The 27578-nt window shown below is 36.6% G+C and overlaps 1 protein-coding gene and 1 pseudogene across 1 annotated transcript in view; both read right to left on the bottom strand.

Annotated features, from left to right (window-relative positions):
- The window catches only part of LOC133765784 (inosine-5'-monophosphate dehydrogenase 2-like), a 43089-nt pseudogene extending 33123 nt beyond the window's left edge, over positions 1-9966 (bottom strand).
- CCSER1 (coiled-coil serine rich protein 1) overlaps positions 1-27578 on the bottom strand; it is a 1228673-nt gene that overhangs the window by 47498 nt on the left and 1153597 nt on the right. The gene's annotated exons all lie outside the window — the stretch shown is intronic.

Consider the following 27578-nt stretch of genomic DNA (forward strand, 5'->3'; position numbering starts at 1 on the left):
TTTGATGTAACTGGAAATGGGATTTCTTTCTGAATTTACCTTTTGGATACTTCACTGAAAGATTAAAGGGGGTCTAAAAGTCATATGCAGAATATTTCATGCATTCCAGCGGTGGCAAAAAATACATTCTTTTTAAGAACAATGGGAACAGGGTGGGTTTATGGCATCATGTTTAAGCTTCCACTTAGCATCACTGCATACCATTTTAAAAAATTTAGTTTTGAGTCCTGGCTCTGCTTCTGACTCTAGCTCCCTGCTAATATGCACTCTGGGTGAGAATGGGTAATGGCTCAAGCAGTTGGCCCCCTGCCTCTTACACGGGAGGACCCAACAGAGTTCTTTACTCCTGGCTTCAACATAGTCCAGTCACAGCACTTGTGAGCTCTGCACAATGAACCAATAGAAAGGAGATATCACTTTCTGTCTCTGTGTGCTTTTCAAATAAATAAAATAAGTAATTATTGAACAATCATACATGGAATGTTCTTCAGAATGGATATGTCACAAAAAGTCTCAAACTTAGGCATTCTGAAATCATATCAAGTATCTATTCTAACTCTAAAGACATGAATCTAGATAACAATAACAAAGGAAAATAGATAATTCATAAATATGTGAAACTCAAGCCACATGATTCTGAACAATCCAAGTTTCAAGAAAGAAATCAAAAGTATTTTGGGACAAATGAAAATGGAAGTTGATCCAGCTCCCTGCTAATGGCCTACAAAGGCAGCAGAGGATGGCCCAAGTGTTTCCACTGCCACCTATGTAGGAGATCCAGATGAAGCTCCTAGCTCCTAGTTTTGACCTGGCACAGCACTGACCATTGTGGCCATCTGATCAGTGAACCAGCAAATGGAAGATAGCTCCTCTCTCTCTCTCTCTCTCTCTCTCTCTCTCTCTCTCTTTCTCTCTCTCTCAACTCTGACTTTCAAATAAAATAAATAAATCTGTAAAAAATAAAATGGAAATATTATATATCAAAAATTAGGGAATACAACAAAAGTAGTTCTAAGAGGGAAATTTATAATGATGAATGTCTGCCTTAGGAAAAAACAAAGATCTCAACAATGGAATTGTATAATACAAGTAACGAAGAAAGGAATAAAGTAAGCCAAATATAGTAGAATAAAGAATGGGTATCAGAGAAGAAGTATACGAAGTAGAGACTAAAACAAGAAATATTAAACTAAGAGTTGGTTGTTTCAAAATATATTTTAAAAATTGACCAACTCTTAGCTAGAATAGTAGTTAGGATACCCATGTCCCACAACAGAATACCTGGTTCTATTCCTGCTGCTGACTCTTGACTCCAGCTGCCCGCTAATGCCATCTATCCATCTATAGGAGACAGAAAGGATGGCTCAAGTGCTTGGGATCCTGCTTCCCACAAGGAAGACCTGGATTAAGTTCCTGGCTCCTGCCTTCAGCCTAGCCCCAGCCAGTGTGGGTATCTGGGGAGTGATCCAAAAGGAAGAGTGAATCTTTCATTTTTCCATGCTTTTTCTTTCCTTCTGGCCCCTCCCCAATAAATAAAATTAATTTTTTAAAAGACAAAAGGAGAGGAGACATAAATAAACAAAATTAAAGTCAGAGGAGACATTACAGCTGATACCACGCTTAGAGAATAGATAGAGACTACTGTGAACAATTGTCCACCAACAAATTGGATAAGCTAGAATATATGGCTGAATTCCTAGAAACACACAGCCTAGGAAGGCTATGCTATGAACAATAACAAAAACTGGAACAAACCAATCACATACAAGAGATTGAATCAGACTCACATATTTGAATCAGAAGTCAATCACATATTGGATCAGAAGTCACATATTTCCCATCAAAGAAAGCATAGCCAATGACAGCTTCACTGCTGAGTTCTAACAAGCATTTAAAGAGGAATTAGTACCAATCTTTCCCAAACTCTTTGCAAAAACTAAAAGGGAGTACACCCAAAATCATTTTATGAGGACAGCATTACCCTAATACCAAATCTAGATAAGGAAGCTATCAAAAGGAAAATTACAAGCCTATGCCCAGATGAAAATAGATGCAAAAAACTTAATTGAAATACTTGAGAAATGAATTCAGCAGGTCATTACAATGATCATGAGTCATGATAAAGTGGGATAGCAGGAAGGTTTAGCATACACGAATCAATAAATGTGAAGGAAGCCTTATCCAGGGAAATTGGACAAGAAAAAGAAATAAAAGCAACCCAAATCATAAATACAGAAGTAAAATTGTTTCTGGCTACAGAATACATTATCTAATATGAAGATAGCCCTAAATATACAGCCAAAAAAAATCTCTTGGAATAAACAAATTTAGTAAAGCTGTAGGAACAAAAATAACATGAAATAATACATTGTATTTCTGTTTTAAGATGGTAAACTGGTTCCATGGACATTTGTACTTGAGGTTTCTACTACCTTTAATACACCATGCAAAAATCTTCGAGTTTGACAAATGGATAGTTCCTTCTAGTAATATATGTCTAAATGCTACTGCTCTTCGTTTGGGAGCTCCCTGAATTGAAAGGACCATAAAGCATTATGTAGTGATATTGCTAATAACTATATTCACTATGGATTATCACTTTCTACAAAAAAGAATATCAGCTCCTTCAAGACAGGAGCAAATGTCTGTCTTGTTTTTCTGTATCCTCTGCATTCAGAATAATGCCTGGTAACTCATAGATGTTTTAAAATAAGTGTATTTGCTGAATTCAATAATGTTTTACTAGATAAAGGAATGGACAATACCTGAGGGCCTGCAGTTATACATACATATATCAGATTATGGATCTTAGATACCTATTCAGCACTATTGAATAAAAATATATTGAGCTATAAATAGGCTAAATTATCTCTTGCCTTTAAAAATTTGGGGGTAGTTTAGCCATTTGAGCAAACATTTAAATTAGAGATTTCATGTAGAACAATAAAATTAGAAATTTAAAATTTTCTTCAAATATAAACTTATTTCATGCATATTTATATGCCATATCATAAGAGTATTAGTTTTCATTTTGTTCTAAGAATTCGGTTATGTTGCAATTCATCAAAATTTGAACTATCACATTTATTTCTCTGTCTTTTGCATTTTTTATTATAATTAATAATTGAAGGAGTAACTAAAGAAATACAAGAAACATATTCACAATAACACTTCGAAATTATAAGTAATCTCAGCCTTTTTCATGAGTGGCTGATGACAAATTTCTTGGTTAGATCACTGCCTTTAAGGGTCCCTATCTTTGGTTAGATCACTGCCTTTAAGGGTCCCTATTTGCCAGTCTCCAGCAGTTTGGGGCTCTATATGTGATAAGACCCTGATTGTAATATCTAAAACCTACTGAATAAAGCTATTCAAGAGGCTTTACAACATATTTGTATGTCAAGCAAAGAATCATAAGCTATATACTTTAGAACACTTCATAGTTACATAATTTTCATTGTTATAAGCTATAAATATTTAAGGAAATTTACCCTTAGTTTGTTAAGTAACAATATGGAAAAATAAATTCTAAGTCATTAACAAAACATATACATATTTTCTTGCACATATCTGTATGCGCTTTGAAGATATATTGTTTACTTTGAATATAAATGAACTCTTACTTTACTTTTTGTGCCTCTTCAAATGTGTAGTATAAACATAAAATATTGTACTATTCCAGTATCCCTAGAAACATAGTATTTTGAAATTATCTTTGTGTAGAACTTTTTATTATTGTACCATTACTTATATCAAGCAGAAAATACCATAAAGAAAATGATAGACATAAGCTCCAAATGCTATTTTAAATAATATGACTAAAACCTTCAAATATTCAATTTAGTTTTATTTCAAAATGCAAACTAGGCCCCTTATATGTAATGTCATGGTGTTAGAGATGGAAATTTCTTTCAAAAAGTATTCAGAGAACTCAGAATATGTCACAATATTGCTAAATTTGGATATCAGTAATAGCATTAGCAGTCCATTTGTTTATTCTTTTACCTCTTGTACAAACATTTGTTAATGCCAATTCTACTCCAGGAAACAAATTGAATTACAAACAAGATCAGTTTAGCCCTAAAAAGCTATCAAGAAATTTTAAATACATGTCTTTTTAAATAAATAGGTGAAACAGAGTTCTGTTTTCTTGCCAGCATGTGGGAATCTGAAATGTTGTCACACCATCATAACAATAAGTAAAATGCTGAAAAAGTGAAAAATCAACAACTCCTCTTAGGTTAACAAGAGAAAAGAGGTACAGGGCAAACTACTGCTGCTCACATTGGGAAGCACAGACAGACACAGAGAATCACAGCTTGGCAATGCAGAAACCCATGAGCAAAATCCTCTATGGGAAATTGTGCCAGGGCAGGAAAATATCAACTGTAATTGACAATTTCCTACAGACTTAATGTGGACAAATCTGAGAGTTAAAAACTCCAAAGGGACCTAGTCATGGATAGAGAAGTTCAAGGTGCCACGGTTTTAGATTTTACCTGCAGAAGCTCTACCGTATCCTCACAGAGAATTCAGAATAACATCTCAACATGGTTCTGACAGGGGAAGGCTGAAAAGGAACCATTTGAAAATATGACAGAGCAATCTCTGCTTAACACTGTCTACTCTGGGGAGAAACCAGCTTCCAGAGCCTAACTGGCTGAGCTTTATTAGATCCTAACCTACACAAAGGAAAGGAAATATTCAACTCTAGCCAGCTCTATGCTATCACATAAGAAATGGGAGCTATGCAACTACATACTCTTTTATGCTTTCTATCTCACCCATAGGAGAAAAAAAAGAAATACTGCAAAGCACTAGTGAAGTTCAGTCTAAGTACACAGGGTCACCAAAAGACTGAGACCTAATCATAGCACAACAGAATGCTTCCTCATCCACCTCACATTTCAGTGCTACATTACTGAAGGTCTATGCACAACAGTGGCTTTCAATCAGTATGTCACATCCACCTTTCAAGCAAAGCATTACAAACACATGTAAAGACCATATATACATCTTGAGGAGAATGAACAAGCATCAGAGCAGGAATCAGATGTGGCAGGAATGTTGGAAAATACAGATCAGAAAGTTTTAAAATCCATGATTTATATTCTTAAGAAGGGCTTGAATGTGGGAGAAAACGTCATCAAGCATAGATGGATAATAGAAGACTCAACACTGTTGAGGTTTCAGTCTATCCTAGCTTAACCTATATATTCAATGCAATTCTAATCAAAATCCACAAGAAATTATCTTGTGAATCTCAGCAAACTGATTATAAATTTATATGCTAAGACCAGTGGTGCAGAATAGTCAAATCAATTTTAGGGAGAAGAATAAAGTTGGAGGACTGACAACTCAGCTAATAAATTCAAGGCCTACTGAAAGCATGTAGGCCCAGACAATGTGATATTAGTGATAGAACCACCAGATTAATGGCCAAGAGTAGTGAGCCTACCTGTAGATTCAGCTAAACACATCCCAATGATCTGTGAGAAAGGAGTAGATGGAATACAAGGAAGCAGAATTGGTCTTTTTAAAATAACTGGTGCTGTGACAACTGGATTTTCACAAAGAAAAAATATTGAAACTAGAAAAAACATAATACCCTTCACGAAATTAAACTGAGTCACCAATATAAATGTAATACACTAAATTATAAAACTCCTCCAAAATAACATAGGAGAAAACACAGATGAACATGGGTTCTTCAAAGATGTTTTAGATACAGCACTAAGGAAGTATCCATGACAGAAATAATTCACCTTCATTAAAATTAAAACCTCTACTTTGAAAACGTCTACGTCAACAGAATAAAAATAGAAGCCATAGACTTGTGAAATATCTGAAAATGCACCAGATAATGGACTATTATCAAAGACAGAAACAAGAAGATCCTCCTACACACCTGTTAGAGTATTCAAAATCCACAACAGTGGCAACACAGAATCTAGCAAAAATGTGGATCAACAGGAACTCTCCATGGGTGGTGAGAATGCAAAAATAGGACAGGCACTTTGAAAAATAGTTTGTCAGTATGTTACCAAATTAGCTCTACTCTTACCATACAATCCAGAAATTGTGCTTCTTGGTTTTTACACAAACACATACACAGGGATATTTAGAACAGCTTTATTAATAATTGTTAAAACATGGAAGTAACCAAACTCTCTCTCAGTGACTGAAAGCGTAATCTTGTGGTGCAATTCCAAACAATGGAATTATTACTCACAACTAAAAAGAAATGAACCACAAAGCTATGAAAAGACATGGAAGAAATTTAAATTTATAATCCTAAGTCAATGTGCAAATGCTTCACATGCTATATGATTCCAATGATTAAGATATTCTGGAACACACAAAACTTTGGAGATAGTGGAAAAATCTGCCATTACCGGGTGTTAACAGGAAAGCAGAATAGGCAGAGAACAGAGAACTTTTAGTATATTAAAACCATCTTATATGGTACTGATTTCAGTATATGCCTGCCCACTTCAATTAGATTTTAAAATAACTATTCTTAAAGGGTCCTGAAGAGTATTTGCATCTGGCATATTAATTAGGACAGCTGCTATTTAATCAGGTAGGAAGCAGAATAGTCTAAACCAAATGTTTAGATGGTTTTGTTTAATGAAGGAAAATCTTCCCTTGTGAATGGCATTTGTATGTTGGAGGAATGTGCAAAAAGATGAACTTAATAGATGGTTCAAACAAAATAGTTTGCATCTTAATTTTAAGCTTAGAGTCATTGAAAGAGAGTACAAATTCTTCTCAATTTTTAAAATGTTTGAAAAATGATGCTACTTGTTAATTAGACTGCATGAATCAGCTTTACACATTTGCAACAATCAGTCATGAACCAGTTTGTTCAGAAATGTTTAAAAGTAGAACATTTTCTTCAAGAATAAAAAAATCAAAAACAAAACAAACAAACAAAAAATAAGAAAATCCTGAAGCATTAGAAGTGTATGTGGGGGGGGGGGGGAGGAAGGGGCGGGGCGTGTGGCTGTACGGTCTCTCAGGGTTAGGAAAAATAAGGAAGCCATCTAAAAGTCCAAACTGGAAACCAAGAAAGGTAGACTTGACTCAAAGGAATACTTATGCATCTTATCTATTCTGTTTCCCCTTCCCTATGCACCTCCCCATACAAATATGCATTTTTGTTAAGCAAACCAATGCTTTCTGAAGTGTGAGTTTTATTGCATTTCCCCTGTAGAACTGAGATGAGACAAATTAAAAAGCAGTTATTCCCATCCTAAGCAACGGTACCTTGATCAGGGAAGGCTTGATAACAGTTGTACTACTTCAAACCCAGGAGAAATAGTTTCTTAATTCTAAGTGTAGTCTATCCTAATGCTTAAACAACTTTCATTGTCATGACAGTTTTTCTTATTTTATACTTACCATAGTGGAGTTTAATCAAACAAATTTTATTTTCTGTCAGCATAGCTAAAAGTCAATCACTATTTTTTTTGTTAAAGTGTTTCCAGTTTGTATTTATAGAATTGAATTTTTCCTCCTTTTCCAGGTCAAATAACCTAGTTGTTTTCGTTATTAGTTCCTTAAAAATTCCCTTCTTTATCTCTATTGCAACTCTTTATCTCATTCATATTATCTGAGTGACATCGGGAAACATTGAGTTTCTGTACTGTGTTTTTCCTTATGTATTGACTGTATGCTTTAACTTTTATTCTGCTAGTAGTTTCTGTTCCCAGATGAACCTCCTGCCCAAACTATCTTTCCAAAGCATTTTAATACAGATCTTTATCCATTGTATAGATTCCTTTTTCTTATAAGTGTTTTATACTGGGACATTTACCAGTTTATGGCAGTTACCAAAATTTCAAAAATATCTTCTCAATATTCTACCTAATTATTTTTCATATTTACTTTTAGATCTGAAAATGAAATTCTTTCTATTTAAACTTATTTATTTATTGGAAAGGCACAAAGACAGAGACCAACTGAATGACAAAGATTTCCCATCTATGAGTTTGGTAGCCAAATGCTTATGCTGCTGGGGGAGGGGGGTGGGGCAGATCAAAGCCAGGAGACAAGACTGCTTCCAGGTCTCCCTTGTGTGTGGTAGAAAAACAACTACTTCAGCAAGCACCTGCTTTCTCCTGTTATATGCCTCTGCAGAAAGTTGACATCAGAACCAGAGGCTGTGTTTTAAGCTGGGCACTCAGTTATGGGATATGGGCATCGTAAATGATGTTGTAACCACTGTATCAAACACCCATCCCTGAAGAGGGGAGTTTCTAAAGTGCTGATCTGTGTTCAAGTTTGAATAAAATTTACCTCAAATATACTACATACGGTACAGCTCAATAAATATTAGCTGAGTTTGATTAACTATGGAATTGTTAGTCATTTCCTGGATCATCATGTAGACAAATACTTCAGGGATTTGTCAGACTTATCAGGAAATTGTGACAAAATTGAAAGCTAATGTCTATGGTCTAGTGCCTTCTCTATCAAATAAATATTTAGTTAATTATATGAATCGAGCATTATTCTGTCTGTAGGCTATCTGTTTATCTACCCATCTATCTATGCATGTGTCTTTCTGTCTTCATCATTTACCTCTGTGCCAACTTCTCTCCATTCACTACCACATTTCTCTCACTTCTAAATTTGATTATGACAGGTTGGATTAGTGCACAGCTTACTGAATCATTGGAACTGTTCACTTAAGAACTTTCATAACTTGTGATGTACAAGATTTTAATCTTTATATGATTAAATAAAAGGGAATGACATTGCTAATATATTCTTTATATATGCTGGAACATAAAAAGCAAAATATTTAAAAATTATTTTAGTCAGAAATCACAATCTTCCAACTGTTTTTATTTCAAAATAATTCAATGAATGAACTTTAATTTTGTAGGGGCACTTTAAGTTCACAACAAAATTGAGAAACAAGTAGAGTTCCCATATACCTCTCTTCCTTCACGTGCACAACCTTACATACATTTGTTGCAATCAATCCTACATTGAAAGGTGCCCACCAGAGTAATTCTGCAGGAAACAGTAGGATTCATTTTTGACATTGTTCATTGAAAGGATTTTGAAAATAATGACAGTAACACATATCCATCATTGTGGTACGGAAGTGGGCAGGCATACAGGTTAAAATTGATCAGATTTGTGAACTAGAAGACCACGCCCCTGTGTGACCTCATGCCTCTACCTGATGCCTTTGCCACACCCCTGTGTGGCCTTATTCCCCTAGCTGGCCACACTTGGGTGCCCACCAGCCAATCAGGTTAATTAACCACTCCCCTTTGGAAGTATTAGGCAAGAACCCTGTCGGGCTTATTAATATCGGGGATTTAGTAATAAGCCCGTGGTGAAATCGTGAGGCACCCCAAATTCTGGTAACACATGTGGCACCCCAAATAACTTTAAGGGGCCACATTTCAGTGTGAATTTCAGGGGGTCTTCTCCGATTTCATATGGCAACCACGAAGGGACTTAAAATATGAAATTTTTAAGGGATTTATAATTTTTAAGAAGGGACTGATTGTTAAGAAATTTTAAAACTAGGCAGCATGGTGAGAGCGGACTTCCTGTGGCTTCTGACCCTTTCTTCTGCCTGCACCCTCTCCCTCCCCCATCTGGGTTGATGCTTCCCCTGCACAGTGGTCCAAAGCACCCACCTGAGTGGGTATGCGCGCACGGCCTTCCTTGGAGAAAGGTGCATCGTTTCCTCCCGCCCTGGTGCTGGTCGCGGGGCAGGAATACAAAGGCCAGGCCCGTGGCCCGAGGTTGCCCCAGGCTCAGCACCAGATCTGGGTGCCATGCGCGGCTTTCCTGTGCTGGGGTCCCAAGGGCAGTTCGCACTGAGCTCCCGGGGGGCCTTGCCAGCCTGGTGGGGGCATACGTGGTTTGCGCCAGCCTTTTGGAACATGGCTGACCTTCGCGGCTTTCCTGCACTGGGGTTCCAAAGGCGGCAGCCATTACCCAGCTTGCTCAAAGCAAGCTGAGATGGGTGTGGGGAGAGGAGCTAGTGTGGTAGAGCCACCTGCCCTGGGGGAGAAGAGCAGCTCGCTCAAGCAAAAGATAAGCGAGATTTTTTTTTCCTTCTTTCTCTTTTCTTTTGTTACTAGCTTTTAAAAAAGGAAAGCATGAGGGGTTTTTTTGTTTTTTTTTTGTTTGTTTGTTTGTTTTTTGGTTTCTGGCTTTAAGGACTTTGGTGATGTTGCTAGTGCAATATAATAAGAAAGGTAAAAGATTTCCTAAGGAAAACATTTCTCCTTGTCCCTGGGCCTTATCATACAAGCTTTCAGTTGTTTCAATTGCTAATTTCGAATTGGAGAACTGGTCTGGTTGCTTAGAAACATGTTAGCGTCAGGGAGGAGGAGCTTTCAAACAGGACAGTCTACTTCTGTCCTGGAGGGTAGAACTTCCGCCCTCACAGAAAGATGGGCAACAGACTCCGCCCCAAGATGGCAGACCCCATGGCCCACCACATGCTACATGCCAGATTAATAGAGCGATATATGCATTAAGCTCTATAATAGGCATAGAAGCTCTGAGATGTCAGATTATTGGTTAAGGTAGATGATCAGAGATATAACTGGGCCGAAAGCTTAGCCCTATTTAGCTCCTGTCTCCCAGGTTACAAAGTAATTTAACTATGGGTAATTCTACATCTGCCCCTTTGGAGACTTCCTGAAAGATCTACACTTAATAATTGGGAGAGCCTTCAACTAGATGGGATTAAGGAATTATAACTAATACAATGTATCCATGTAAAATGCTTAAGAATAATTAAGCTCGTGAAGATCTGTGTCTGTTTTTATTTTCTCAGGTCTTACAGAGAGACTGTAAAGCTGTATAGCTCTGCATGCATTCTTACAGAGTTACTTCTAAGGGTACAGTTAAAAACTGCTATGGGATCGCAAATCCCCTTTGGGCTAGATGGTAATGTTAACATCTTAAGTTTTAAAGTGATCATATAGGCAGGATTAAGTGTTAGAGTGATCATGTCAATAGGATTAAGTGTTTATTACTAATAAATAATAAAGAGAAATAAATGCTCCAACATGGGAAGCAGTCTGTACAGCGCTCTCATAGAGTGGCATTGGCTTTGAGTAGCACTCAGTGACCCCAAGATCAGCCCTAAAGGCATTCTGCTCTGGCTGGAAAGCCCAGAAGAGCATTTCAGGCATGGAAAGCCAGGACACTTGTGCAAAATGTCTCTTCGTGGAGAACGTCCCTGGGTGAGATCCCAGTGGAAGAGAGTGGCCATCAAAGAAGGACGGACTTTTCTCCAGAGGGAGGAGAAAACTTCCACTTTGCTTATGGCCTTGTTTGAATACTGAGGGAGTTTGTGGAACTCGGAAGGCTTCCATGGCCTAGGCAACTCATGTGAAGAGCCTCGGGTGATCACTGACGTCACATGTAAAAGTGTTAATTGTTAAATGAACAACAGGAGTCACTGTGTACTAACTTCCCATGTAGGACCTCTGTTCTCAAAAGAGCTACAGTAGTAACTTTAATGGAAAAACTTAATCCCAAAGATTTGCTTTGCTCTATTGTGTGACATTATGCATTGTATCTTCTAGTTATGTCTAAGTGTCAGACTCCATTACCTGCGTTTTTAGGTATTTATTTAAGGTTTAGTAAGTGCCTCAAATAGGAAATCTTGCATGCATGTCTCTCTGTGAAATTCCTATCTAGTATGTGTTAACATAGGGTCAGATATTTAAAGGCAGTCGAGGAGATTTCTGAGAATGGCAAAGTTCTATGGACTTTGGGTTCCAAGATTTGGATTCCAGGCTTTTGTGTATAGCTTTAAAGACACCCTGATGCAGTCTCCGTATTGAAAAGGGTAACTGCAAAAGTTGTTCCAGAGAACTAAGGAGCTTCTAAATAAAAGCTCCAGTATTGGGAATTGCTGATGACAGGATTCTATGGAATTTGAATTCCAGGATTTGATTCCAAACTTTTGTATATAGCTTTAAAGAGGCCCTGACGCAGACCCCGTCCTGAAAAGGGTAGCTACAAGAGTTACGGATTCCAGGATCTGGATTCTAAGCCTGTGTTTGCTTAAAAGCCTCTGAAACAGACACTGTGCTGGACGGGGGAGCTGCAAAAGTGTTCCAAGGAATCAAGGAGTTTTTAACAAAAACTCCAACATTAGAAGTTCCTAAGCAAGCCATTCAAAGATCCTCTTCAGATCAGTTTCAGCATAAATGAAAGGGACCTTACCAGGTGTTATTGAGCAAGACTACCTCTGTGAAATTAGGTTTAAACGTCTATCTCTTAAGTCTTCACAGGTGAATACGAAAGACATGCCTTACTGTTCCTACAAGCCAATCAGAAACTAAGTACTTCAAAGCAAAAGAATAAGTAAAATTTTTGCCTTTGTCTCCTTAAGGCAAACATGCTGTACCTGCCTTCCTTGATTATCTCTTAAGAACTGTTATTGAGGATAAAGCTACCTAATGATTTCTTCTATTATTCTCTATACTCAAAGCTAAATGGGTTTATAACCTACATAAGGGTGGCCTACCACCACCCACTATCTGGGAATCTGTAAGATACGTTGTTTTTATCTAAAGGGGCACTCCACTTACAATTGGTTTTGTTCGAGTTTTGTTTATACTAATTAACTTATATGTTTCAGAACTCAACTTCTGGGAGTAACTGGCCACACAGGGGACACAGACCTTGGCAATGACCAAGACTGCACCAGCTCACAAAGCAAATTTGTTAGAATAGTGAGAGACTTGGCCGGCGCCGTGGCTTAACAGGCTCATCCTCTGCCTTGCGGCGCCGGCACACGGGGTTCTAGTCCCGGTTGGGGCGCCGGATTCTATCCCGGTTGCCCCTCTTCCAGGCCAGCTCTCTGCTATGGCATGGGAGTGCAGTGCAGGATGGCCCAAGTCCTTGGGCCCTGCACCCGCATGGGAGACCAGGAGAAGCACTTGGCTCCTGGCTTCGGATCAGCGAGATGCGCCGGCCGCAGCGGCCATTGGAGGGTGAACCAACACCCTGTCTCTCTCTCTCACAATCCACTCTGCCAGTCAAAAAAAAAAAAAAAAAAAAGAATAGTCAGAGACCTCCAGACCCTGGATAGGCAGGGCCTGCACTACGCCCCTCATAAGCAGGGAGCAGTTACAGAAGAGATGATTCGACGTCCATCAACATCCCTTAGGATTAAGAGATGGAGTTTCTGAGGGGGGAATGAAGTGGGCAGGCACATAGGTTAAAATCGATTAGGTTTGTGAGCTGGAAGACCACGACTCCGCCATGCCCCTGTGTGTCCTCATCCCCCTACCTGGCCACACCTGGGTGCCCACCAGCCAATCAGGTTAATTAACCACGCCCCTTTGGAAGTGGGTTAAAAGCCTAGGGCACTGTGTGGCCTGGCCTGCTCTTTTTACCTGGCCTCTTGCTAGGAAGGTGCTGGCTGTAGCCCTGTGCCTCCAAGGCGCATGGCCTTCGGGCCATGTGCTCTAGGCTTCCTGTCCTAGATGCTCTTCCACATGGCTGGTTCCTGGTGCTTGGTATGAACCCCCATTCACTTCCCTCTCTTAAATAAAGCTCTCACTCTCCTATGCATATTTCTCACTAAATGAAAGCTTAAGACGAACCATGCTGCCTTGTTTATCTGTGCCGGTATTCAGAATTCTTCTCTAAATATTAGGCAAGAACTCTCTTGGGCTTATTAATATTGGGGATTTAGTAATAAGCCCATGGTGAAATTGTAAGGCACCCCAAATTCCGGTAGTGCATGTGGCACCCCGGATAACATTTCTAGGGAACTTTAATTTTAGTGTAAATTTTAGGGGGTCATCTCCGATTTCATAATCAGTATCTATCTGATTATAATCAATTCAGCCAAACACAACACTTTTGTGAATTAATGCTTCCTCTACATTCAAAAAACACAGAACTAGGGAACATCCTGCTTTTGTTATGTTAGAAGGAATACCAGCTCATCAAAATACTATGATGTTTTTAATTTAATAGATCAATACAAATAAAAATTCTGGGTCTTTATACAGAAACAGATATTCTGAAATCCCATGCAGTTATGCTTTTTATTATTATAGGCCTACATTTTTGCCATTCATTTTTTTTCTTTTAGTGATTACTTCAAAATTACTTACATTTTATATGATAGAAGATCAAGCAGTCAATGGCTATGTATACATGCACATAAGCATATATATATATATATATATATACATAACTAAACTCTTTTGGAAGATTTTCTAAGTGTCAAATATAGGCCTTTAGGCTATAAAATTTCATACTATTTTAGTGTTTTTTTATCAGTTGGTAATGCACTACCTTATATTTCCTTAAAAATTTTGAAATAGTACTTTTTAAAAAACTATCACCTCAGTTCAATTCACAAGAAAATTTTAGGATTTAAATAACATCCATAATAGGCAACTACATGGTTTTACTTTGTCTTTTCTAATTAGTTCAATTCTGTCTACTGTCAAACTTATCCAATGAAGTATTATCAACATTGCACAATGCTAAATAATAATTAAAAACATAGAGTTCTATTCTGTGATTTAAATCTCACTGATTGTACTTGCTTTGTGACTTTGGAGAGTAACTTGATTTCTGCAAGTCTCAATTTCTTCACCATTAGTGGAAGATAATTACGGTTTCTACTTCATAGGTCTTCCGTAATCTAATGTGCTCAAGCCTCTTACTGCAGTGCCCAACAGCTAATAGATGCATAATGACTATTAACTATTTTTCTTCTTAGTGCAATCATCATTGACATTTACTGTAATAATATGGAAGATAGATGTATCAAAAAATTGAAAACATCACCAAGTGTGGAGATAATTGGGATTTAACAATAACTCCTACTAGCATCAGAGATTCTAGTGATTAAGAACTATTTGCCTATCCATATTTTTATGTAAGATCCTAGGAGTAAAGAGATAGAATATTCAAATTATAATATTTTAGAGGGTTTATAGACTGGAACTATTTAAAAATCTACGGATAAAACATAGGAATATATAAGTAATCTTTCAGAACCCCAGAGCTGGTAACAATAGGACTCCTTCAAAGGTTTTGGATGAGAAGGGAGTCAGTAGTTAGTGGAACCTGATGACAAAAAAGGATTTTGTTGATAGGACTACATGACAAGAAATGATATCTCAAGAAACAGTGAGTAGTCAGCCTCTGAGCCTACACAGATTGGGTGCCTAGGATGTAAATATTCCACAATCACTTCCTTGCTGTCTCCCATAGTCTGTTCTTGTTCTTCTCAGTAGAAATCAACTGTAAACCCTAAGCAAGGGATTCTGCTGATGATTCTACAGGTGAGAAACTTTGGAAACAGATATAGATAGGACAAATGTAGACCATGGATCTGCAGAAATGAGCTAGTGAAATTCAACATTCTTTTCTATTTGTATACATCTAACATCGATCTATAATCTGTGGTCTATCATATATTTGTCTTTTAATCTTGAATGGTAAACACAAGATAAATATAAGTCTAACTTCTAGAGTTTATGAATGTGTCAGCTGTTAAATGCTAAAAGTAATTGGAAGACCATAAATATTTCATAGAGTCAAGCATTGCCAGAAAGTTTACCTAGTCAAATATTAATGGTTTTGTCTTAGCATAGTAGGCATACTCATGGAAGTATTTTTTTCTTACAAACATTAATTCTTGCACCCTGAAATCTTTATTATCCCTTGCTATTTGCTGCCTTAAATTTCACAAAAGTTTTATGCTGAAAATTGTGTTCATCCTTAAAATTCAAATATTCCTAGAATACAGTACATTCTTTTTTTTTTAATACAGTACATTCTGTGTTAGTATGAGTTAATGCTCCAAACTGTCACTAAAAGAAGGAGGAGTGGAGACTAGGTTTGTGAAGGGACAAAAGAAGAAAAGATAAAAGAGAGATGCCAAGTGTAGGAAGCTACCAAAGATTCTTTGAGCTTGAGGTGATCTTGCTTACTTTATAAGGGCCATGTGCGGTTTGTTCAATAGAATGTAGGGTTTTCACATAGTTTTTGTCTCCATTTTATAACATTATGTACATGATTTAAAATTGAATGATTTTCACAAGGATTAGGATGAGAAATATATCTCCTCACCCAACTTTCCCCTTGAATACCCACTCCCCAGAGATTGAACACTGTATCTCTTCACTATTTTTGTCTTAGATTTGCTTCCATTTTTCTACTTATTCTTAGTATTATATTCATTGATTTTAACCCTGATATGCATATAAGAATGAACAGAAATAGTGTCATAATGCAGAAGGCAATGCTTATATATCAATTAATCCCAAAAGCCATGTAACTGCTTTTATTGTCTTTGAGCAGACAGGATCCTGTCTAGTGGAAGAAGACTTTGCTATTGGTTTCCTCATTTGTTTGCCATTATTTATTTGCCATTTTGTAGATTTTTATTCTCTTCTCTTCATCTCCTCTTTCCTACTCTGCACCACAATCTGAGTTCGTTCAGCATATCTGGTTTCTTGACTTAACGTTTCCCAGTACAAATAATTTATACAAAAAAAGGACAACTCTACATAAACTTAATGGTCAATTTTTTTGTAAAATCAATATAAATTTAGCCAAATATCAACTTTATTAATATTATAAGTTGTATAATCACTACACATAACTCAAAAACTCAAATTGTTGTAATAAAGGAAATTCTGGGTTATCCAAAATGGCTGAATAGTGAGAAACCACACTGAGCTCATTCACAGAAAGATAACAGAAAAACCAAACAAGGAGCATGTTCCCAGGGGACTGACTGAGAGAAATTTTCAGTGGAGAAGTGACAGAACAGGGACCATGGAGCACCAAGGACAGTGGAAAGATATGCTGAGGCCACTAGCTATGCTGCCAGCCACTCCTGTATTTAACAACCAGCTCTTGGCCTGAAAACGCCATCTTGCCAAGATATGGTAGAAATAGGTGTCAGAACCCTTTCCACTGGCAGCTTTAGTTGAAACAGAATTCCACAGTCCCCAAGTCCCCATTGACTTCAGGTTCAGCCTGGGTTGTTGACAGGGGTTTAAGAGATAACTTGCTCTGAAACTGGAAGCCACATTGCCTACCACCCCGCCCCTGCCAAAGCACCAGACTCAATCTGCTCTGGTAGAGTCATTGCCAAACTTTGTTCTGACTCAGGAAGACAGCAGTCCTGCTGCTACCAGAAGCCATCAGAGCCATTGGTCAATTTATGCAGAGAACAGATACCCTGTGATCTGATCTGTGAAAATCACAGGTTGTGACTGGATTCCTGTATACTCACACAGTCTGACAATGGAGACTCAGAGCTCTCTGCACACTAGGAATGGATTTCATAGTGGGGTCAGGGTACCTCCTTTGGAGTGAGTTGGTGCTCTATAGCGTGTAAACCCCCAGATAGGTGAAGTGCACTTGCACTAGTACCTCAGTATAAGCAATGAATCATATAGTTCACCCAGAACACAGAAATGCTGGAACTTTAAACAACAAGTTGGTCCTATCATTTCTAACCCTCACTGACTGTAGCCAGAGGTGCTCCACCATACCCATCTTATGTGTCACTCTGTACCCTTATCCCACCCAAAAAGAGATTGGAGCTTTCTGGCCTCACCAAATACACACCCTTGGAATTCAGTGCAAGCCTTAGGTGCTCCAACATGTCCCAGAGACACAGCTCCAGCAATAGAATCTTCAGTCAAAAACAAAATCCTCCAGAAGTAACATAAACAAATCCCCAAGATGCACAAAAATCAATATAGAGACACAAGAATCATGACAAGGAATGAAACATGACTCCACAAAAGGAACACAATAACGTATTAATATTGAACTATGAAGAAATATAGTTTAACCAACTGCCTAAGAAAAGGTAAAAATAATGATTGTAAAGTTACTCAAAAACACAGAGGATCAGTTAAATTAAATTAAAAATTAGTAAATGACATGGCTGAAAAATTCAGCAGAGATAAAGATATTGAAAAAGAACCAACTGAATATTACAAATGAAGCACTAAATAAATCAAATAAATTTTACAGTGAAAAGAATGGGGCAGAACAAAGAAAATGCAATCTGGAAGACACGCCTTTCAAATATTTCAGTCAGGTGTCCGCATTGTGGCAGAGTGTAAAGTCACCACTTGCGATGCAAGCATCCCATGTAAATGTCAGTTCAAGTTCTAGTTGCTCCACTGTATGCCTGGGAAACCAGCAGAAGATTCCCCAAGTGTTTGGCCCCTGCCACCCATATGGCAGACCTGGATGAAGCTCCTGGTTCCTGGCTTTGGCCTGGCTCAACATTGGCCATTGCAGCCCTCTGGGGAGTGAAGCAGAGGAAGGAAGATTTCTCTATCTCTGTCTCTCCTTCAATTTCTGTATCTCTGATTGTCAATAAAATAAATTTAAAAAATATATATCTCAGTCCAACAAAAAAAGAAGAAAAATAAGAAAGAAAGAAATAAAGTGTTCTTAATACATTGGATATGATTCAATATATGAATGTTAGGAATTCCTGAAGAAATGGGGAAAAAGAATTGCTTAGAAAATCTGTTCAATAAGGCCGGCGCCGCGGTTCAGTAGTCTAATCCTCTACCTTGCGGCGCCGGCACACAGGGTTCTAGTCCCGGTCGGGGCACAGATCCTGTCCCGGTCGCCCCTCTTCCAGGCCAGCTCTCTGCTGTGGCCCCGGAGTGCAGTGGAGGATGGCCCAAGTACTTGGGCACTGCACCCCATGGGAGACCAGGAGAAGCACCTGGCTCCTGCCATCGGATCAGCGCGGTGCACCGGCTCCAGCGCGCCAGCCGCTGCGGCCATTGGAGGGTGAACCAATGGCAAAGGAAGACCTTTCTCTCTGTCTCTCTCTCTCACTGTCCAAATCAAAAAGGAAAAAAAAAAAAAACCTACCAGCCAAGAATATTTTACACAGAGAAGTTCTCACTTATAAATTAATGTGAAATAAAGACCTTCTAAGACAAGCAAATATTGAGTTTGTCACCACCTGGCAAGCCTAACAAATGATATTTAAGGATGGAAAAAGTTATTTCATACAAATGGAAATCAAAAGCAAGCAGGAGCACCTATACTCAGACAAAATAAACTGTAAGACAAAAATTTTGTAAAGGCACAAAGAGTGTCATATAATCCAGCAAGAATATGTGACTTAATAAATTAGGTGCTAGGGCACCTAATTTTATGAAGCAAATGTTAATGGATCTAAATGGAGGCATAAACTCAAATACAATAATACTGCAGTATTTCAACAACTCATTCTCATGAATGGACAGCGTAATCAGATAAAAATTCAATAAAGAAATATCAGAGCTATTTGACACTGTAGACCAAATGGACCAATTATATATGTACAGATTTTTCCATCCCATACCTGCAGAATACACATTCTTTTCATCAGTGTTTAGTACATTCTCTAGAATAGACCAATATGATATGTCATAAAACCAATCTCAACAAATTCAAAGCAACAAAATTATATCAACCATCTTTTCTGATAACAACTGAATTAAGCTGGAAATTAACAACAAATGAAACTCTAGGAAACATACAAATTCGCAGAGCATGAACAACATGTTCCTGAATGAAAAGAGGGACAGAGAAGAAATTAAAAGAGAAATAAAAAATTCCTTGAAACAAATGAAAGTGGAAATGCAGCATAACAAAATGTATGGGATACAGCCAAACCAGTGTCAATAATAAAGTTTATATCAGTAAGTACACACATCAAAAACTTGGAAAGGTACCAAATAAATACTCTAAAATATATATCTCAAGGACCTAGGAAAAGAAGAAACCCAACTCAAAGTTATAAGGAAATAAATAATAATAATTAGAGAATAAACAAAATAGAAATTGAAGAAACTATACAAAATATAACCGAAATGAAGAGATGGCTTTATGAAAAAATAAGCAAAAATGATAAACCATTGGCCCAACTAACCAAGATAAAAAGGGAGAAGACCTAATAGAATCAGAAATGAAAAAGGAGATGTTGCCTAAGATATCATAGAAATACAAAGAATGACTAGAAACTATCACAAAGAGCTACATGCCAAAAATCTAGAAAATCAAGAAGAAAAGTGTATATTTATAGACAAATGTAAGTTATCAAAATTGAAGGTTGAACACATAGGAAACATGAATAGATAAATGAACAAGACTGAGTTTGAATAGATAAAAAAGAATCTTCCAACAAAGAAAAACCCAGAATTGGATAGATTCACTGATAAATTCTGCCAAATTCTTTGTTTTGCTTTTTTCTGTATTTATTTATTTAAAAGAGAAAAAGATGGAGATAGAAGTGGGAGTGGTGGGAGGAAATAGAGATTGCCCATCTACCACTTCACGCTCCAAAAGCCTACAATAACTGTGCTGGCATAGGCTGCAGCCAGGAGACAGAAGCCAGGAAATCAGTCCAGGTCTCCCCCAGTTGGCAGAGATCACGCTACTTGAGCCATCACCTACTGTCTCCCAGGGTGTACACTGGCAGGAATCTGGGATCAGGAACACAGCTGGTACTTGAAACCAGACACTCTGATAAGGGATGCCTGCATCCCATGTGGCGTCTTCAACACTACTCCAAGTGCCTGCCCAATGTGTGTTGTTTTAAGACAATAGATCTGTGGTAATTTGCTGTGTAGCAATAGAAAATTAATTCATTTCTCTTCTCTTCTTCAAATATGCTAAGCTCATGACTTTTGCATTGCTGCTTTCTTATCATCATCAGATCTTAGCTCAAAATCACATCTCTGACAAGCCTCAACTACCTACCACATCTTCAGTTCAATCCACATGACACTAGTTCATCTCCTACAGGTTACCATATTCTATTTTTATCATGGCACTTAAAACTATCAACAAATATCTGTTTACTTTTAAGTTTTTATTTTATTTTAAACAGTATAGATCATGTACAGAACTAAAAAGTAAACCATAGTAGAAGACTGATAATCACAGAAACAAAGCTCACTACAGTTGCTGATGAGAACATGAAAATTTTATGATGCTATGTTTTCTAATTTTACCTGTTTGAAAATTAATTAAAAATTCTTTGTAATTTAAAAAGAATGATGATTGAACAACAGCATTTTTATTATATGAAATAAGCCAGATACCAAAAGGCAAATATAGCAATTCTCTGTCATATGATGCAGTTAAAAAAGTAACAATAGCAGATCTGATTTTAAAATAATAATTACTGGAGGTTGGCAAACATAAGGAGAGGGGTTGGAGAGGGCAATTATATAATGTGTACCATAACAGAGGAGCTGAGCTGGAATGCTCCAAGCAAAAACATTATAAAATTTAAATGCTAACTGTGTGAGTATAATCACTTTACACTGTGTGTACATATGGAAACTGCACTTTATAAAAAATTAGGTGTTATATTAATGTAAAGTTTTAAAAATACAATTAAATAATTCATTGATTATAGTAGGTAAAAAGATTTTAGGATTCCCTCCAGGCAGAATGTAGAAAATGATTAATAAAAGATGAACACTGTATCAGGTATTTTCTACTGAACTCTCTAGATTCTTTGTTCAGACACACCTTTCCAAAAGTCCTCGTAAGTCAATTTTCAGTGTCAAACATTTTCTAATTTCCATTTTTACTAATATAAATAGAACAGATGCCATGTATTTCATAGATATAATTCTAAGAACATAGCATTATTTCTTAATTACCTCAGTTCCTCGTCTTTCTGCCTCTTCTTTTTTTTTCCTCTCAAATTTTGAGTTAACATACTTTAAACTTACTTAATAATCACAAGCTTAAAACTCCACAAAATAAAAAAGTTTAACAGGCAAAAAAAAAATAGAAAGACACATATTCTGCAAGAATATACATAGGTGCTATTAACAATAATTAAATCACAAAAGTCAATTACTTATATACATTGTGTTCCTTTCAGTACTTCATAGAAGTTACCACAAATAAGAGAAAATACATGATATTTGACTTTTTGGGTCTGGCTTGTTTCACCAAACATAATGATCTCCAATTGCATTCATTATGTTGCAAAAGCAAGATTTCATTCTTATTATAGCTTATATCTACAACATTTTCTTTATCCAGTCATCAGTTGAAGGACATGTGGGTTGATTCCATATCTTAGCTATTATGAATAGCACTACCTCAACATGGGGTTACAGAAAAGTCTTTAATATGCTGATTTCATTCCTTTCCGTATAGGCCCAGGAATGGGGTGGCTAGGTCATAAGGTAGATCTATTTTCAGATTTCTAAGGAATCTCCATACTCTCTTACAAAATGTTTGTACTAGTTTACATTCTTACTAATAGTGTATTAGGGAACCTTTTTTACACATCTTTGCCAGCACTAGTTATTTTGTGATTTTTGAGTGACAGCTATTCTAACTGGGGTGGGGTGATTCCTCATTGTGGTTTTTATTTGCACTTCCCTGATGGCTAGTGATCCTGAGCATTTTTTCATGTGTCTGTTGGCCATTTGATTTCCTCTTTTGAAAAATGCCTTTCAAGTCCTTTGCCCATTTCTTAACTGTATTGTATCTTTTTGTTGTTGAGTTTCTTGAGCTCTTCAAAGATTCTGGATATTAATCCTTCATCAGCTACATAGTTAGCAAACAATTTGTTGAGTATTTCCTTTGCTGTGAAAAGCTTCTTAGTCTGGTGTAATCTTATTTGCCTGTTTTTGCTTTTATTGCCTGTGTTTTTGGTGTCTAATCCAAGGAATTCTTACCTATGCCAATGTTTTGCAATGTTTCCCTTTTATTTTCCTCTAGTAAATTGATGGTTTCAGGTCTTAGGTTTGGATCTTTGATCCATTTAGAGTTGATTTTTGTATAGGTTGTATAGGTTGATTTTTGTTAGGCAGGATTCTTGACTTTTACTTCTGTATGTGTAGATCCAATTTGCCCTCACTATTTGTCGACGAGACAGTCCATTCTCCAGGGAGTGAATTTATTTGTTTAATATTAGTTGGTTGTAGATGTGTGGATTAATTTCTGGAGATTATATTCTACCCTATCTGTTCATGCATCTATTTTTGTGCCAATAACAGGCTATTATGATTACAACTGCCCTTAGTGTGTCTTTAAACCTAGTATTTTAATACCTCAGATTTTTTAAAATTGTCTATGATTGCTTGAGCTATTTGGAGTCTCTTGTGTACTCATATGGATTTTAGGATTGTCTAGATCTTAGAAGAAAGTACTTGGTATTTTAATTGTGATCACAATGAATCTGTAAATTGTTTTGGGTAGTATGGACATTTTGATGATATTAATTCTTTCAATCCATGATTATGGTAGATTTTTTCTTTACATTTTTGGTGTCATATTTCTTTTCTTAATATTTTATAATTTTCATTGTACAGAACTATCACATCTTTGGTAAAATTTATTCCAAGGAAGTCAAAATTTTTGTAGCTATTCTGAATGAAATTGATCATACAAGTTGTTTCTCAGCCTTGGCATTTTTTATGAATACAAAGGCTATTGGTTTTTGTGTGTAGATTTTATACCCTGAAATTTGTCAAAATGTCTTATAAAGTCTAATAGTCTCTTAATGGTATCTTTTGGTTCACTGTATTATGGGATCATGTCATCTACAAAAAGGGATAATTTGATTTTCCTCTTTTCACTTTGTATCCCATGTCAGCTTCTTCATGCCTAATAGCTCTGGCTAAAACTTACAGAACTCTATTTAATACTTATGGTAACATAATTATGTTAATTATGTAATCAGACAATCCTTGTCTGATTGTGGATCTTCATCGAAATGCTTTCAACATTTTCCCATGTTGGATGACTATTGGTTGTCATAAATTACCTGAATTGTGTTGATGTATGTTCCTAGGTCCCCAGTTTCTAAAAATATTTTATCAAGAAAAAATGCTGCATTTTACAAAATCATTTTCCTCCAATCAATTGAGATAATCATAAGGCTTTTATTCTTCAATTTGTTAATATGATGCGTCCCATTTAGGGATTTGCATATGCTGAACCATCCCTGCATCCCTGGCATAAATTATACTTGATCTGGATGGATGATCTTTTGATTTGTTATTGGATTTATAGCTAGTATTTTTTGAGTATTTTGCATCTATCTTCATCTGGGATATTGGTGTAAAGTTATCTTTCTTTGTAAGATTTTTCTAGTTTTGGAGTTAAAGTGATATTGGCCTAATAGAAGAAGTTTGGGAGGATTCTATACGTTTTGATTCCTTTGAATAATTTAAGAAGATTGGGAATTAGTTCTTTTTTAAAAGTTTGTTAGATTTCAAAAGTGCAACCATATATACTGGGCTTTTTGGGGGGGTTCTTTATTACTGATTAAAGCTTTGTCTTGGTTATTGGTCTATTGGCATGTTCTATGTGTTTGTACCTCGATTTTGGTAAATTGTATGTGTCCAGAAATCTTTCCACTTCTTCTAGATTTTATAATTTGTTGGTATATAGCTGTTTTTAATAATTACAGGTGATTCTTCTTATTTCTGTGGTACCAGTTGTAAAATCTTTTTCATGTCTGATTTAATTGATATGGGTCTTCTCCCCTTTTTTGTTTTGCTTATTTGGGCCAATGGTTTATTAATTTTGCTTATTTTTCAAAAACCAGCTTTTCATTCCACTGAGCTTTTGCACTGGTTTTATTTCCATTTTACTTATTTTCTTACTTTTATTATTTATTTGCTCCTATTAATTTTAGGTTTGTTTTTTTTCTTATTTTTTTAAAAAATATTTTATTTTATTTATTTGAAAGACAGAGTTACGGAGAGATGTAGAGACAGAGAGAGAGGTCTTCCATTCACTGGTTCACTCTCCAATTGGCCGCAACAGCCAGAGCTGCTCCAATCCAAAGACAGGAGCCAGGAGCTTCTTCCAGGTCTCCCACGTGGGTGCAGGGGTCCAAGGATTTGGGCCACCTTACACTGCTTTTCCAGGCCATAGCAGAGAGCTGGATCAGAAGAGGAGCAGCCTGGACTAGAACCGGCACCCATATGGATGCTTCAGGCCAGGGCTTTGACCCGCTGCACCACAGCACCGGCCCCTTGTTCTTATTTTTCTATGTCCTTCTGATTCATTGTCAGAGCCTTTATTTGATATATTTCCAATTTCTTCATGTAGGTACTAATTGCTAGAAACTTCCCTATTAACACCACATTTGTTGTTTACCATAAGTTTGATATCTTGTGTTGTCATTCTCATTTGTTTCAAAGAGTTTTTTGATTTTCCTTTTGACTTATTTTATGATCCACATTTCAATCAGGTACACACTGTGCAGTTGCCATGTGTTTTTATATTTCCTAGAGTTTCTTACATATTAATTTCCAGCTTCATTCCATTGTGGTCAGAAAAGAAACATGGCATGGTTTAAAGTTTTTCTGAATTTGTTGAGATTTGTTTTATGGCCTAGCATAAGTTCTATCCAAGAGAATATTGCAGGCACTGATGAAAAGAATTTGTATTCTGTAGCTGTGTGATAAAACAATCTGTAGATATCAATTAAACCCATTTGGTTGAGACTACAGATTAGCTGTGTTGTTTCTTTGTTGATTTTTTGCCTAGGTGATCTGTCAACTGATGAAATTGTGGTGTTGAAATACTTCATTGTTCTTGTATTGGAGCATATGACTTCCTTTAGAGCCATTAACATTAGTTTTAAATAGCTATGTGACCCAGAATTGGGAGCCTATATATTTACTATATCACATCATGCTGTTGACTTGATTTTTTAATTATTACATAATGAGATTTGTTTGATTATTTTAACAGTTTTTTGTGGTAAAATCTATTTTATCTGATATTAGTGTAGCTTATCCTGCCCATTTATTATTTCCATTTATAAGGAATATTTTTCCCATCTTTTAAATTTCAATACGTTTATATCTTCGTTGGTGAGTTATATTTACTGGAGGCAGCATATACATGGGTCTTGTTTTGTACTCCATTAATCCAGTATGTATATTTTAATTGGAGAATTTGGTCCATTTACATTCAAGGTTATTATTGATATTAATGTCTTGATCCCTCCATTTTTCCATTAATATTTACTTCCATTGTTTGATTTGGCTCTCCTTTATTTTAGAAGGTTTGCTGTCTTTACATTCTTTCATGACGATGATTATCTTTCTTTATCTGTGTGTAGTATATATTTAAGTATCCTTTGTAAGGCTGGTTGGGTGGTAACAAATTCTTTTTTTTTAAACTTTTATTTAATGAATATAAATTTCCAAAGTACAGCTTATGGGTTACAATGGCTGCCCCCCCATAACTTCCCTCCCACCGCAACCCTCCCCTTTCCCGCTCCTTCTCCCCTTCCATTCACATCAAGATTCATTTTCAATTCTCTTTATGTACAGAAGATCAGTTTAGTATATATTAAGTAAAGATTTCAACAGTTTGCCCCCACATAGCAACACTAAGTGAAAAAATACTATTGGAGTACTAGTTATAGCATTAAATAATAGTGTACAGCACATTAAAGACAGAGATCCTACATGATATTTTTTAAGAATTGATTAATTTTCTATGCAATTTCCAATTTAACACCAAGTTGTTTTTTTTTCATTTTCAATTATCTTTATATACAGAAGACCGATTCAGTATATACTAAGTAAAGATTTCATCAGTTTGCACCCACACAGAAACACAAAGTGTAAAAATACTGTTTTAGTACTAGTTATAACATCACTTCACATTAGACAACACATTAAGGACAGATCCCACATGAGATGTAAGTACACGGTGACTCCTGTTGTTGATTTAACAATTTGACACTCTTGTTTATGGCATCAGTAATCTCCCTAGGCTCTAGTCATGAGTTGCCAAGGCTATGGAAGCCTTTAGGGTTCGCCAACTTTGATCTTATTCCAATAGGGTCATAGTCAAAGTGGAATTTCTCTCCTCCCTTCAGAGAAAGGTACCTCCTTATTTGATGGCCCTGTTCTTTCCTTCTTTCCACTGGTATCACACTCGCAGAGATCTTTCATTTAGGTCTTCTTTTTTTTTTTCCCCCCAGGGTGTCTTGGCTTTCCATGCCTAAAATACTCTCATGGGCTCTTCAGCCAGATCCGAATACCTTAAGGGCTGATTCTGAGGCCAGAGTGCTATTTAGGACATCTGCCATTCTATGAGTCTGCTGTGTATCCCGCTTCCCATGTTGGATCGTTCTCTCCCTTTTTGATTCTATCAGTTAGTATTAGCAGACACTAGTCTTGTTTGTGTGATCCCTTTGACTCTTAGACCTATCAGTGTGATCAATTGTGAACTGAAGATGATCACTTGGACTAGTGAGATGGCATTGGTACATGCAACCTTGATGGAATTGTATTGGAATCCCCTGGCACATTTCTAACTCCATCATTTGGGGCAAGTCCGATTGAGCATGTCCCAAATTGTACATCTCCTCCCTCTCTTTTTCCCAGTCTTATATTTAACAGGGATCACTTTTCAGTTAAAATTTAAACACCTAAGAATAATTGTGTGTTAATTACAGAATTCAACCACTAGTACTAGAACAACAACAACAACAACAACAAAATACTAAAAATGATAAAGTATTACATTGTACATCAACAGTCAGGACAAGAGCTGAT

This window comes from Lepus europaeus, chromosome 8 (genome assembly GCF_033115175.1).
Source record: "Lepus europaeus isolate LE1 chromosome 8, mLepTim1.pri, whole genome shotgun sequence".
In the NCBI taxonomy this organism is placed as follows: Eukaryota; Metazoa; Chordata; class Mammalia; order Lagomorpha; family Leporidae; genus Lepus; species Lepus europaeus.